Here is a 12,843-nt window from a genome sequence, read left to right on the forward strand (position 1 = left end):
TTGTTGGAAACCGAAAGAGCAGAGTGTGCTGTTGTACTCATGTCCTGCTTGTAGGGATCTGGTTCACAGTGAGAACAGGATGCTGAACTAGGTGGACCCATTGGCCTGATCCAGCAGGCTCTTCTAATGTTGTTAACAACATTGTGAGGCCTTCAGCAGTCTCCCCGTTCCTCTTTTAACTGATTTTTCAGTTCCTTGCAGCAGTTCAGTACGCAGTCCATAATTAGATCCAACAAGCTGAAACCATTTTGTCATACAAATTGAATAGTATTTAATAGAAGGCACCATTAAAAAATGTGTATTTAATGGTCCAAGGGGTGGATTATCTCCTTGTACTTAGGTCATAGCTATAGCTATGAAACTAACAAGCTTTTGTGTTTGTCTTTCTTCTGCTGATCACCTCCAAGATGGTCTCCCTCTCTTCACTGGGCCAAGCATGAGAAGACATCATTGGTGTATATATATATTTCTGACCTATTCTCAGTAAATTAATTTCATTTGACTAGCAATATATATACTTGTGTTCATGTGGGATTTCCAATAAACCGCTCTCCTTTGGTACACCCTCACTGATAACAGTTGCTTGATAACAGCAGGAACTGAGATGTGTCTAGCAATGGATGCAGTGGGAGTTACTCAGTAAAGAGCAGAATGTAAGGGATAGGTGCTGTCGTTGATATGGCTTTGTAATGGCATCTTGGGTTAGTGAGTGGGAAACTTCCTTTGACTTGGCGATTCACTCCTTATTGCCTTCTCATTATTGCATCAACTCAACCTGAGTCTCCTGTTTCAATTGCTATATTTAAAAAATGGGATTGTTTGATTGCATATTTTAATTATGGAAGTTTATATTTTAGTGGCGGATCTCAATTATTGACATTTATATTGCAAGGTTTGTGTCACTGGTTTTTAGACTTGTAAACTTCTTAGAAGCCTATTTTGGCCTTAAGCTGTAAATTACAATTCATAACAACAATAGTAACTATTGTTACAATAGTAACTATTCTCTCACTAGGTTGGGTATGTGTGACCCATCCTATACCGGTACTTCAAACTGGAGAAGTAGTGCTGATAATGCCAAGGTTGCAGGTTCAATCCCCCTATGGGCATAGCTCCTTTTCTCGCGAGGAAGCCTATTCAGCATAAGGGAAAATCCCTTAAAAAAAGGGATAACTTGGCAGCTATGCCTATGGGATAGCTGCATATTGGGATGGGACTAGATGATCCTAAGGTCCCTTCCAACACTACAATTCTGTGATTCTATTATTATTAGTCATGGCTAAAAGCTAATCCTCCTTTACTTCTACTTCCCAAAGCTTCCTCTTAAAGCTCTTTGCTTTGGTTTGGATGCTTCTTGTAGACTGTACGCCAATACACCTTCCCTGAAACAAAACAAGTCGATTGTGAATTATATCTGTAGAAAAGTGAAGCTGAGAAACCCATTGTTCTAATAGGGCAGCTTTGTTTTTTTATGATCACCAGACACTACAATTTTCTATGCATGTTCCTTTCCTTTAACTTTCAATAGAATGTTCTGCGTGGTCAGTGATGTGAAGCTTTTCTTCTCTGAAAACAAGTGAGAAGTGAGGGTGGGTGGAGAGAGAGAGAGAGAGAGAGAGAGAGAGAGAGAGAGAGAGAGAGAGAGAGAGATTCCAGACTGGGCACCAGCAACTCTGTTCGTGTATGTACTTCCATATTTGTGTTTTCTTGGAATAATTTGCATCAGAAAGACAAGGTTTATGTCAACAAATCTCACCCGCTCTTATCCAATTTAAGTTGTTTTTCACATAATGGAATCATTTTCTAAATCATACTGATGGAGCTGTTCCTTGAGGCATTACGTAAACCATGTATTTGGAATTATATCCACTGCCTTTATTGCATTAGCTGCATGCTTGAACTCCTCAAATTTGTGTTGTCAGTTTCAGAAGTTCTTTGTGTTTTTGGGAAAGGGACCTACCGTGGTACATTTTTAAGTGGAGACCTTTGCATGGAGATGAGTTCTTGATCATGTGAAGTGGCCAACCTCACTTTGACTTTCTGATTCATTATTATGAACCCTCCTATACAGGTACATGAAATGAAGCAATCTGAAGCTTAACACAGGCAAAATAATGCTACACCAGACTGTATCGTCATTTTCCATAGCTGAACCCCGCCCTCCCGCACGCATGAAGGACTGATACACACACCAGAAGCCCAGGACAATAGTAAAAACAGAGCAGAGGCAGGGGGAAAACCCTTGGTGCAATTAAGGGCTTGTTTATTTGAAGCTCGGGAAGTTCCAATGTTGAATGTAAACAAAATGGGATTTCTGCAGAAAATGATTTATGGGTCTGTGACCTTTTAGTCTTACTGCACTTTATGTCTTGGCTTTCATTGTAGAGAGTCCTGGGTGGAAAATTTGCTCGAAGGTTGTGTCCTTTGTGTCTTTTCTCTCTGCTTAGTCTGGGGTATGGATAGAGGCCTCTCTCTGCCCCTTGGGACTCTGCCCACTGGCGGAGGAAGAGGAGTGCGGGGGGAGCGCACTACCCCCGGCAGCGCAAGCCTGGTGGGGTGTCACTGTGGCTGCCCGCACCAGCGCTGGTGCCCCCAGGACGCGCACCAGCCCCGCTCCCGCTTGCTCTCCGCCACTGACTCTGCCCAGCTATAACCGCCCCTCTCCCCTGCTTTGCACCTTTCCTGAGTGTTTTTGCCTGGCTGGGCCGTGTCCTTGATGATGCTCTAGCTTGCCTGGATGAAGGAAAGAGAAGGGTATGTGACTATGAGCAGAAACGAGCTTACAGTACAAAGGTGAAATCCATATTAGTTGCTCTCGCCACTTTTGCCTCTTTCCCCCTTACAATGGTGGTTGGGGATAGGTTCAGTTGAAAGACAATAATTGGCCCAAGATCACTCTGAGAGCTACATGGTTGTGGGGCGGGAGAGGGATTTGAACCTGCTTTAAGCAGCACCTACTTCAAGCCAGGGTGTGCAATAGATGAAGGCAGGGATTGATGTCTGAACGGTGCAGCTATTTATTTATTTTAAAGCCCAAGTGGTGTTGGTGGTGGCATTCTGGTTTGGTCTCCGCTTGGGCTGCCACTGGCAGTACTCTCTCCTCTGTTGCCCAGTTCAATGAGATGCCATTCACATGGTAAGTAGCAGACATGGACCCCACTGGAAACCAGAGCAGCACATGGAAACATCGTTTACCTTCCCACCGCAGCAGTACCTATTTGTCTACTTGCACTGGCGTGCTTTCGAACTGCTAGGTTAGCAGGAGCTGGGACAGAGCAACGGGATCTCATCCCGTCGCAGGGATTCAAACAGCCGACCTTCTGATTGGCAAGGCCAAGAGGCTCCCGCCACAGTGCCACCCGCGTCCTAACCACTTGTTCCTTCCTGCTTCTTCTCCCAGTTCTGTCAGTATGAGAATCATGTGTGTGTTAGTGCCTCCATTTTGGTCACTTGTGTTGGGTTGTTTCAATGCTGCATCATGCCACAGGCTTGCCCCTTTCCTTTCCCCTTCTTGTGTGCCCCCAAAATCTCCTCTGGAGCAGATTTTGAGGGTTCAAGGGGGATTTGTAGGGGAGAGGTTCTGTTGCGCAAGTGGATCCGCAACACACAACCCACACATTCCAGAATCACACTTCTATTTATAGTTGGCGTTCTAACAAGTTCATGGTTACTACTTTGGGCCACACTAAACACCACTTTAAGGGCATGTGTGAATCCCATACTTTGGACTCCCCACTTCCATTTTCTTTGCAAAAGCAGTTGTGACCTCTCTTGACCTGGACTGGAACTATGGCATTGTGGAAAGGTTGTAGTCATTGTTGTTGGGTTTTTGTTTTTGTTTTAAACTTCCCCTATTTCCCACTGATAACCCCCCTGCAGCTGCTATTTGTTGCAAATAGCATCTGGGGAATACAGAGGGAATGAGTTAATCCCACCTCACCTTGTTTTTCTGTGTTTGAAGTGGACAGTGCTGAAGGGGATGTGGCAGAGGTCTCTGGTGGTCAGTCCTCTGATGTCTGTTAGATGAGAGTAGGTCAAACCCTCATAGTATTCATTTGACAGAAGCCTAAATTCATTTGTGTTCTGCACAGTACTACAACACACCTTGCAGGTTTTTTTTACTTCGCTTTGTAAACAGCAGTAACAATTTATTCTTGCCTTCTTTCTGCATTCACTTATTGTGACCCTGCCCTGCATCTGACAACATGAGCTTTGGCCCACGGAAGCTTATGTCATAAATGTGTTAGACTTTAAAACTCTTTTGCAGACTGACACAGCTACCTCTGTGGAATTCTACCTCCGCTTGTCTCTGCTTGCAGGTTTCCCAGATGCGAAGCACTTCAAAAACAGCGGGGGGAAAGAGAAAGAGTGTGCGCAGGTACATCTTAGGCAGCTATGCCTCTATCATTACCACCTCCAACTCTTCTAATAACTATTGACTGTCTCCAGCCAGGCAGAGATCAGGATCACAATGTACTTGACAGTGGTACCTGCAGAGAAGTGTCAAAAAGATGGGCAGGTAGCAGACAGGTGAAGCAAAGTGTTCTTTACGATGCCTGCCCATTTAATTCTGTGTTCATCCAGAAGTAAAATTGCTAGACGTAAATTGCTACCTGCGATGCTGCAGGTCCAGGAAAAAAATCCTGACTTAAAAACTAAAATGCAGCTGTGAATTTGATTGCGATGGTTGCACCAAGGTGCCCTCATAGGGTGGATTTGCAGTCAAAATGGACTCCTCCCTCCCTCCCTCCCAAGCTGCTGTCCCATGCATTGAGGAAAAAATACGACCGTCTCCATCTTTCCGCTCCTCCTGCAGATGGGAAAAGGCTGGTGGCTGGGGAGGGGGAATATTGGACACATAAATGGTGACTGAAGCACCAGCTTTTCCAGTGTTACCGCGGTAATCAGATTTGCATATAGCTGCATTTCATTAAAGAACTCCAAATATCGGAGAGCACTTATTGGTATTCTGTGTTTGGCCCTGAAAAACCAGCAGTAGGTAACCACAGTCTAACTTCCGCAAACTATGCCTGATAAAAGCTAGTTGAACCCAAGATAAAGAAATGCCAAGGATGTGGGAGACAACCAGAGCTCAAATTTCTGTCCAAATGCGAAGGACGCTGAGTGGCCTGGGACAAAATCTGAAGGCAGATGCGTCAATAACCTTGTTGAAGCTAAGCATGTCTAGCTATAGAATCTAGCATTTAAAATCTGACCAAACCTACCAAATTTTTTCGTGTATAAGACTGGGTTTCCCCCCTAAAAATTAATGTCCAAAATTTGGGGGCGTCTTATACATGGATAGATCCCCCATTTTCTTAAATCAGAGGGCATCTTATACTTGGGGGCGTCTTATAGACAGAAAAATATGGCACTTTGACGCTTTGGCCATACTCCCTTGGACATATGGTCCCTGGAGGGTTGACAATGGGACAATGCAGCTCCCTATCTTGTTTGAGATGGAAGGCTGCCTGAGAACCCACACCACCATAAGTGCCAAGAAGGAAAGGCAGAAAAAGAATGGAGTAAATAAATAATAAATATTGCCACTTTTCAGATGCACCTATCTCTCAGGGCTGTTGTGAGTAGAAATGACCATTGTAATGCACTTTGCACATTGCAGTAAGATGAATGATAAATGAGTGGTCATGCAAAGAAGACAGCAGCATTTCCTTCAGATGTGAATTAGTCCTCCTACTTCTGACCCAGATTATTAGCCACAATGTGCTTTTCGAATATATCTCCTTTACCTTTTCATGGTGAGCTGTGTGCCTGCGATCAAATTGCAACTTAAATGTAGTTAGTGTTTTGCAAACAGCCATAGAAATTGGCATAAAGGGGGGAAATTCAGCATAAATGAAGGGATCTTCGTTCTTTGAAATTAATGCACTAGCTGCAGATTCCAAGGTTGCAAAGTAACTCATTCAGCTGTTATGAAATGTGCTTGGTGCACTGAATCTCAATAAAGATTTTACCCTCCTAAAAGTATTGCTTCAATGAAGTGCACTTGTGAGGTCTGAATGGGATAGATCATTTATATTGAGATGTAGAGTGAGGTTTTCCAGTATGCATCAGGTACTAAAGCAGCTAGAAAAATCTGGGGATTTTCAATATGTTATTGTTTCCCCCTCAGACACTTTCATATAAAAGATTTCATAGATATTTCAAGGCCGGTCCAGTCTGGTCATGAAGTGATAAAACTGATCATCACTTTAACCCTTTCCATATGATATCTGCATATACAACAAACACATATGGATAGCGAAACATTGCAGTGACAGGCTCTGCCCCTGATGGATGTGAACCCGTTGTACTGTGTACAATGGTGGATGTTCTGAGCTCTGGAGGGGAGGCAGGGAAATAGGTTAAGCAAGCAAAATGTGAGAATGGAATGTTTTCTTCACAACATAATGCAGCTGCTCCATAAAGAGCAACGAACGAAGCGTAGCTGTTGTACTGTACTGTTGTAAATACCCAGTGTGGCAACAGCTTGGACGACCAACTTTCACAGTGCACACATTGCCAGCATAGCATGAAGTTAGGCTCTTTTTCTCGATTCAGATTGAAAAAACACATCAAAATGCAGCATTTCATAAGAAACAATGGGGTAGATCTGGCCTGTGGCTAACATCGTGTGTACACAGCTTCCCAAACCAGCAGTGGGAGGGTGCTGGATGCAGAGCAAGTGGGAGCGAGTACACAGCCTCACATCCAAGCCAAAAAGCAGCTAAGAAATGGGATTCCTCAAGCCTTAGAAATACGGAATTGGTGTAGTTAAGCTGCTTCACTTTATAAATGGAGCCAGTTTGCTTCATGAGCAGGTATAAACGAAACTGACAAATGGTGGCAGCTTCTCAGCTTGTGAGAAAGAAAGAAGGTGGAAGGCCTCAATTGCAATTGAACGGAGGCTTCTAGATACAGGAGAGAAAAAATATTGAGTTCAAGGTGTTTTCAACAAAGATCTCCCTAAGGTGCACTATGAATATGGGCAATGAAGAATATATTAGAATACAAATAATTGATGCAACCTATAACACATAATGCATAAAAGTGAAGTTCAGTTTGAAATTCATTGGGCAGAATAACATTTCTCTTTTGCACCTGGAGACCTCCTACCTCCCGTTTATCCAACTATTGCACACTTAGCCATAAAATATACACCCTGGCACCCTTGTCATAGCTAATGGTGAACACACAGTCTGCACATTGCAAATAGGCAATGAACCTCAGAGTATGTACATTTTTAGAGTTTCACTGAGATGAAACAGAATTGCATTGGTTTCAACCAGTTCAGGGTCCCATCTTTGGCCGTTCAATCTTTTAGGCTGCAATCCCATACACCAGTGGCAGCTGGTGTCCATTGGGGCTGGCAGGGTTGAAGACTAGGGGACTTAACCTTGGTAGAGCCACAGCCACTGAGGTAACTAATTCCAGTTTCGTCCCTGTCCTCCTCCCTGCTGAGTTTTGCAAGGGCAACACAGAGGAGAAGGATTCTGGGACACAATGCCATCCTTATGACTGGTTGCAAGCAAGAAGGCAGGCAGGCAGGTGAGGGCTGCTTGGGGAAAAAAAGAAGTTGAATGGTCAAGTGCCCCTATCACCCAAGAGGACCAGCCTCCACTGCTATACATGCTTACCAGGGAGTAAGTTCCATTGAACTCAATAGGACTTTGGACTGTCAGAAGATTGCAGTGTTAAAAGCTCCTCTGAAAGTTGCTCTCTTGATTATAACTTTTCTGCCACTCTACACAGTTTCGGCTTAAAGTTTGCCCATTGCAGAAAGGTGGGTGGATTTTATATATTTTCTTTAGTGAACTCTTAACTATAAATCTAGTTACAGGTAGGCAGCTGTGTTGGTCTGGCATAGTCGAAACAAAATAAAAAAAATCCTTCCAGTAGCACCTTAGAGACCAACTAAGTTTGTCATTGGTATGAGCTTTTCGTGTATCTGAAGAAGTGTGCATGCACATGAAAGCTCATACCAATGACAAACTTAGTTGGTCTCTAAGGTGCTACTGGAATGATTTTTTTAAAAATTTTGTCTTAACTATAAATGTTCACTATGCATGAAATTCAAGCCTGGGCAGTATGTCACGGCATGTCCCCTTGAATACTTCACAGACTCTACTAAACTTTGAGAGTTTTAAATGTTTGGGTATCCTTTCTGAGTTACTGGAGGACGTGTGTGCTTTATACTATATTTATCTCTATGAAACTTTATTCCTTATGTTACCTCTACATCCTTTTCTTCTTGTGCATTTGTGACAATTTGTGCTCATGATGCTTTTGGGACGGCGATAAGCAATCCCACTTTCAAAGCCTGCAGAGGTTTAGGGGCTGTCAAACTGCAACAGCATTTCCAACCAGCACATACCCTGCAACCTCCTGCTGAAATCCTGTATCTTTTTACACCACAAATGTTCTGGTTTATTTCTGTTTGAATTTTGCTCCGCTATCGCTTCTCCAGACAGCAATAATGTGGCAGCAGTGCAGAAGAAACTAAAGCAGAATAAATCACTACTAACACACGATTATTGTGTCAAGAATATTTTGAAAAATGCACCCATGATTGAGCACCAGTTCGGATGGGTCCTACATTGATAAAAAAAATTAGGGACACATTGTAAAATCAAATGGATTAAATGCGTACTCCATTTTGTAGTTTAACTTTTCCTTTACTATTCAACCCTGCTCAGCATTTACATCATACTTTATAATGGAATAATGGATATTGAAAGTGTGTGAGGATTTGGTCCACAGCTGAAGGAAAGCTGAGAATGTCAAAGGATCTGGGCTCTATTTCCATGTATTTTAAAATGGGGAAACTGCCCTTGAAACATAGGTGTGTGCTTCATGATGATCTGATTACTATGCTGTAGCAGGGCAAAAGTCTGCAGAAGATGCTCCTATAAAGACCACAGCATAAAGATTAATCCAGCTTTGGGAATAGCAGAACCTGCAATAATAAGATTTTATGTCTTATAACTGAATCTCTGAATGCGGTAGATACATTTCAGTTCCCTTACAACTCTATACCAATATGTTGTATTTCTTCTTCCATTATAGATATGACAGATGTCTGGAATGCATACATATTTAGATGTTCAGACAAAAAGGCTTCCATTGTACACTCTGCCCTTTCTCATTTTATGAACAAAGAGCACTTTCAATGGTTCTGGTGTTAGTTATGGGCTTAGATACTATTGAAGGCGGCTGTATTTAATCTGTCCTTTGCCAACGTGTACGGAAATTCATTCCCAATTTTGCTTCAATATATTTTGGTCATAACATGAGTGTTTATTACCACCATAATTCACGCACATACACGGGTGCACAGAGAAATCTAATCATCTGGTGGCCACTGGGAGTCATATTATGACTCAGTGTTGCCTTTTTCCATAGCTTGAACATGCACTTTTTCCTTATGAAGTTTGCGGTGATGTAATAAGACAATTTACATGTTTATAAGCCATGGGTAGGGTGTGTGTGAGAAAATCTATATAAGCCTCTTATAAAAGAACAGCGGCTGTTAATGTCAGTAATTTTCCATTGGTGTAATGCGCACTTTTTCTTTTTATAAGAGTTTAAAAGGACAGGGCAAAAATCTGGTGCAGCGTGATGGCAAGGGGCCTAAGTATGCGTTACATTAATGTGTAACTTGGCTTGCGGCTGCATCACAGATTTTATTATTTTTTAAATATTTGGGGTGGGCAACTTTTATTAGACCTGTGGTGTATGGGGAGGTTTAACCTTCCCTTCCTACACACCACAAAATTGCTTGTCTCTGCAACAAGTAACAAGAAGGGGGGAAGTTCCCATTGGTTTCCATGGGACCATTTTCTATCAATAATTGCAGCACAGGAACCAATTTCTGTCGGAATTGTGTATGCGAAGGGAAGGGTTAACACCCCTCCCAACATGCTGCATTTCCCAATAGAAATTGGTGGAGCCTGCGCCTTGGGTTACATTTTTTAAAATGTAATCTGCAAACTGTGCAGTGAATGTAATAGGTAGCTAGGTCAAAGAGGATGGCTGCACAATCCTAAACCCAGGTCCTCCAGGCTGGACACTTTTGGATGCAGCACTTCTGGGCCCTCCCCAGCTAATCTGGGTTTACACTGGTGGAAATTGGTTACCCTGGTATAAATTATGCTGGTTCCTATAGGGTTCCCTCCCCCTCTGCCCAGCATATATAAGGATGGTCTTTGCCTTAGGGAAGCCCCCCTCTCTTTTATTCTTATTCTTCCTATCAACAATATGGCATACAACTAATTTTGATTTACCATATATTATTGTTCTTTCTTTGTTTGTTTTTACTGCAGCTTCACCTTGTCTTTCATCTGAAAAAGGGCTTCCAGAGTGGTTTACAAATGTCATTTGCCCTCAGGCTTACAATCCAAAAGACACCACACAAAAGGTAAACTTGAATTCCATGCATTTGTTTGGGAGTTACAAAATGATCAGGTGGAATAATGAAAATTCAAGGTAAAGGAGAATGAAAAATTTATGGTCTCCCAGCTGAGCTGACAGAGAGGTCCTGCAGCCCCATCTCCTACCCTGCAATAGCCTGATGACAACCATCACAACTAGATAATGCAAGTAAAGTGCTTTGATCACAAATGTGAAATATTATTTTTTTAAAACAGCAACACAGAATTTAGTTGAAAGCAGGCCTGTCAGCTGTTGGCACACATTCATGAGGACAAATATGGCCTGTTAACCACAGAAAATAAGAACTGAAGGCCTATAGCCAAGAATGAAAGGAAGGTGTCAAGAGATCATCTTTTCATGTCTGTTTTTCATGTCTATTGTTCAATCTTTTGGGTCACTCAAACAAAGGAGACATTCGAGAAGTAAGTTCAGAGGTTGTTCTCTCAGGAGAGGGCTAAATAGGACTGTCATTAGCACATCTACTTAAGGACTGCAGTTTTAATAGCTTTCATATTAACAATTGCTGGGAAAAAAGCAAATATATTTCCTTTTCTTGAGCTTCTTGTTAGTGCATGTGTTACTTTGAACCACAAGAGGGCACTACTTTGTCTAGCAATCTAGCCAGCACTTGTTTGTAAGCATCTATGTCTAAGTCTAAAAGCTGAGCCATTTTGTTTGCTGTTCTCTCCACACAAGATGTCCTCTATTCTTTTATTCTATCTCCACTCACTCTTTCAATTGTTCCTGCATGAATAAAGCCTTTGAACTCCAGAAACTGTAAGTGATTACTTCAATCTAATTCACCCAGGCTGCAAGGTCTGCTATCAACAACAGTGCTCTGAGGCAAATGCCAGGACCCACAGGACCTACTGTGTGCAGCTGCCCTCTGTGGTGAACCACCAAACTGCAGGTGGCAGATTTCTTAGTAAGGAACCTGCCGCACTGATTCCGCCCACCCATTTTGGCCACTAGATCCTACTAGGCAGGAAGGCATATAATGGACTCCCTTTCTTAGCTAAATAGTCAAATAGAGTAGACAGTAACTGTGTCAAGAAAATGGAATGTTGGGAAGGAAGAAGAGCCATGGCAACAGGTGCCAGGGAATGGTTGCTAGGGAGGAGAAGACAGGTAGGACAAGGATGTTAGGAAGAGGAGAAGGGTGTGAATGCAGAGCTGGGCAAAAAGCTTATTTCTTTCTAGCCAGTTTTACAGCTGACAGGTTTTTAAACCTGCCTTATCACCATGGGGTGGGGTGGGGTGGGGTGGGGTGGCTGTAACAGGCAGGTGAGAGCAGGAGCCTTTCTGTGGGGAAGTCCAGAAAGGCAGAAACACAGCTGGCAGCAGTTGCAGTATATTGTCATGCTATCTGAGACACTGTGTGGACATGCAGCTACGGAAAGCAATGCACAAAAAGATTACTAGAACAATCAGCGAGGGAGGGAATTCTGTAGCTTTGTTTGTTTGTTATTAAACCATGTTAATTTATACTGGTCTTTGTCTGGATTCTTTTCACTCCCATCTCAGATCCCCATTTAAGTCAACATGGCTGCTCCAAGGGAATTGCCTTCAGTCTGGGCAATGGGATCTTTGGATCCAAGCTACTATAAATCTGTCGCAAACAGAAAACTCCCCGTTCATTGTTGGTGTTTTGAGGATGCTACAGTTTAATGAGTGTTTCGACCCTAAACACTGTCCCTGTGATAAAATGACAATTCATTTCGAGGAAGTAAGGTTAAGATTATAAAACTGCGTGCATGCCCTGGCGCTCTGGGGAAGAGAAAGCTCATGCTTTTGATCTGGGTTGTTTTGTCTGGATGGTTGTATGATAAAGTTCTGAAATATAGAGAAGGCAATTCTCTGTCTTTTATTATGCATAATTATTTATGTAGGGACTTGAATTATTAGACTTGGATGATGATGATAATAATGATAATAATGATAATAATAATGATAATAATAATAAGGTGGAGCATCATGACACAGAACAGAACAGCTTCTTTCTCTAGATGTTTTGGACTGCAGCTCTTACCAGTCCCAGCCAGCGATGATGGGAGTTGTAGTCCAATACATCTGGAGGGCACGAGGCTGGGAAAGTCTGGTATAGAATATCATTAGACATGTAAAGTGCAGCTGGCAAGAACCACCCAGGAACGTGTGAGCTAGAGCAGATACGATAACTTTGTGGCCTACTACATGTTTGCTATATGCTGTCTTTGGATTTGAAAAGCCACGAGTTTTGACAGAGTCGAAGGAAAGCTTAAGCAATGTCATTTGTTAGCTTGCTATTTTGGATCTTCCCCATGGAACAACGGAAATCATGCTTATGTGTGCTTTTTTAGTCTTTACAACTTCTGATTACTTGAAGGAATTTGCTCAAAGTGAGCGAGCCAGGGTCAGAATTGTGGTGTACTT

The 12,843-nt window shown here is 42.5% G+C and overlaps 1 long non-coding RNA gene across 2 annotated transcripts; it reads left to right on the forward strand.

Annotated features, from left to right (window-relative positions):
- The first annotated feature begins 1,134 nt into the window (after nucleotides 1-1,134).
- LOC148684437 (uncharacterized) lies at nucleotides 1,135-11,866 on the forward strand. 2 transcript variants are annotated; one of them, XR_015946096.1, is made up of 3 exons: nucleotides 1,135-1,681; nucleotides 10,323-10,417; nucleotides 11,240-11,866. It is a non-coding gene; the product is annotated as an uncharacterized LOC148684437 (long non-coding RNA). The 2 variants fall into 2 exon arrangements; XR_015946097.1 differs by lacking the exon at nucleotides 1,135-1,681 and adding an exon at nucleotides 2,808-4,378.
- The last annotated feature ends 977 nt before the right edge of the window (nucleotides 11,867-12,843 follow it).

The sequence above is a fragment of the Zootoca vivipara genome, chromosome 10 (genome assembly GCF_965207765.1).
Source record: "Zootoca vivipara chromosome 10, rZooViv2.hap1.1, whole genome shotgun sequence".
Lineage (NCBI taxonomy): Eukaryota > Metazoa > Chordata > Lepidosauria > Squamata > Lacertidae > Zootoca > Zootoca vivipara.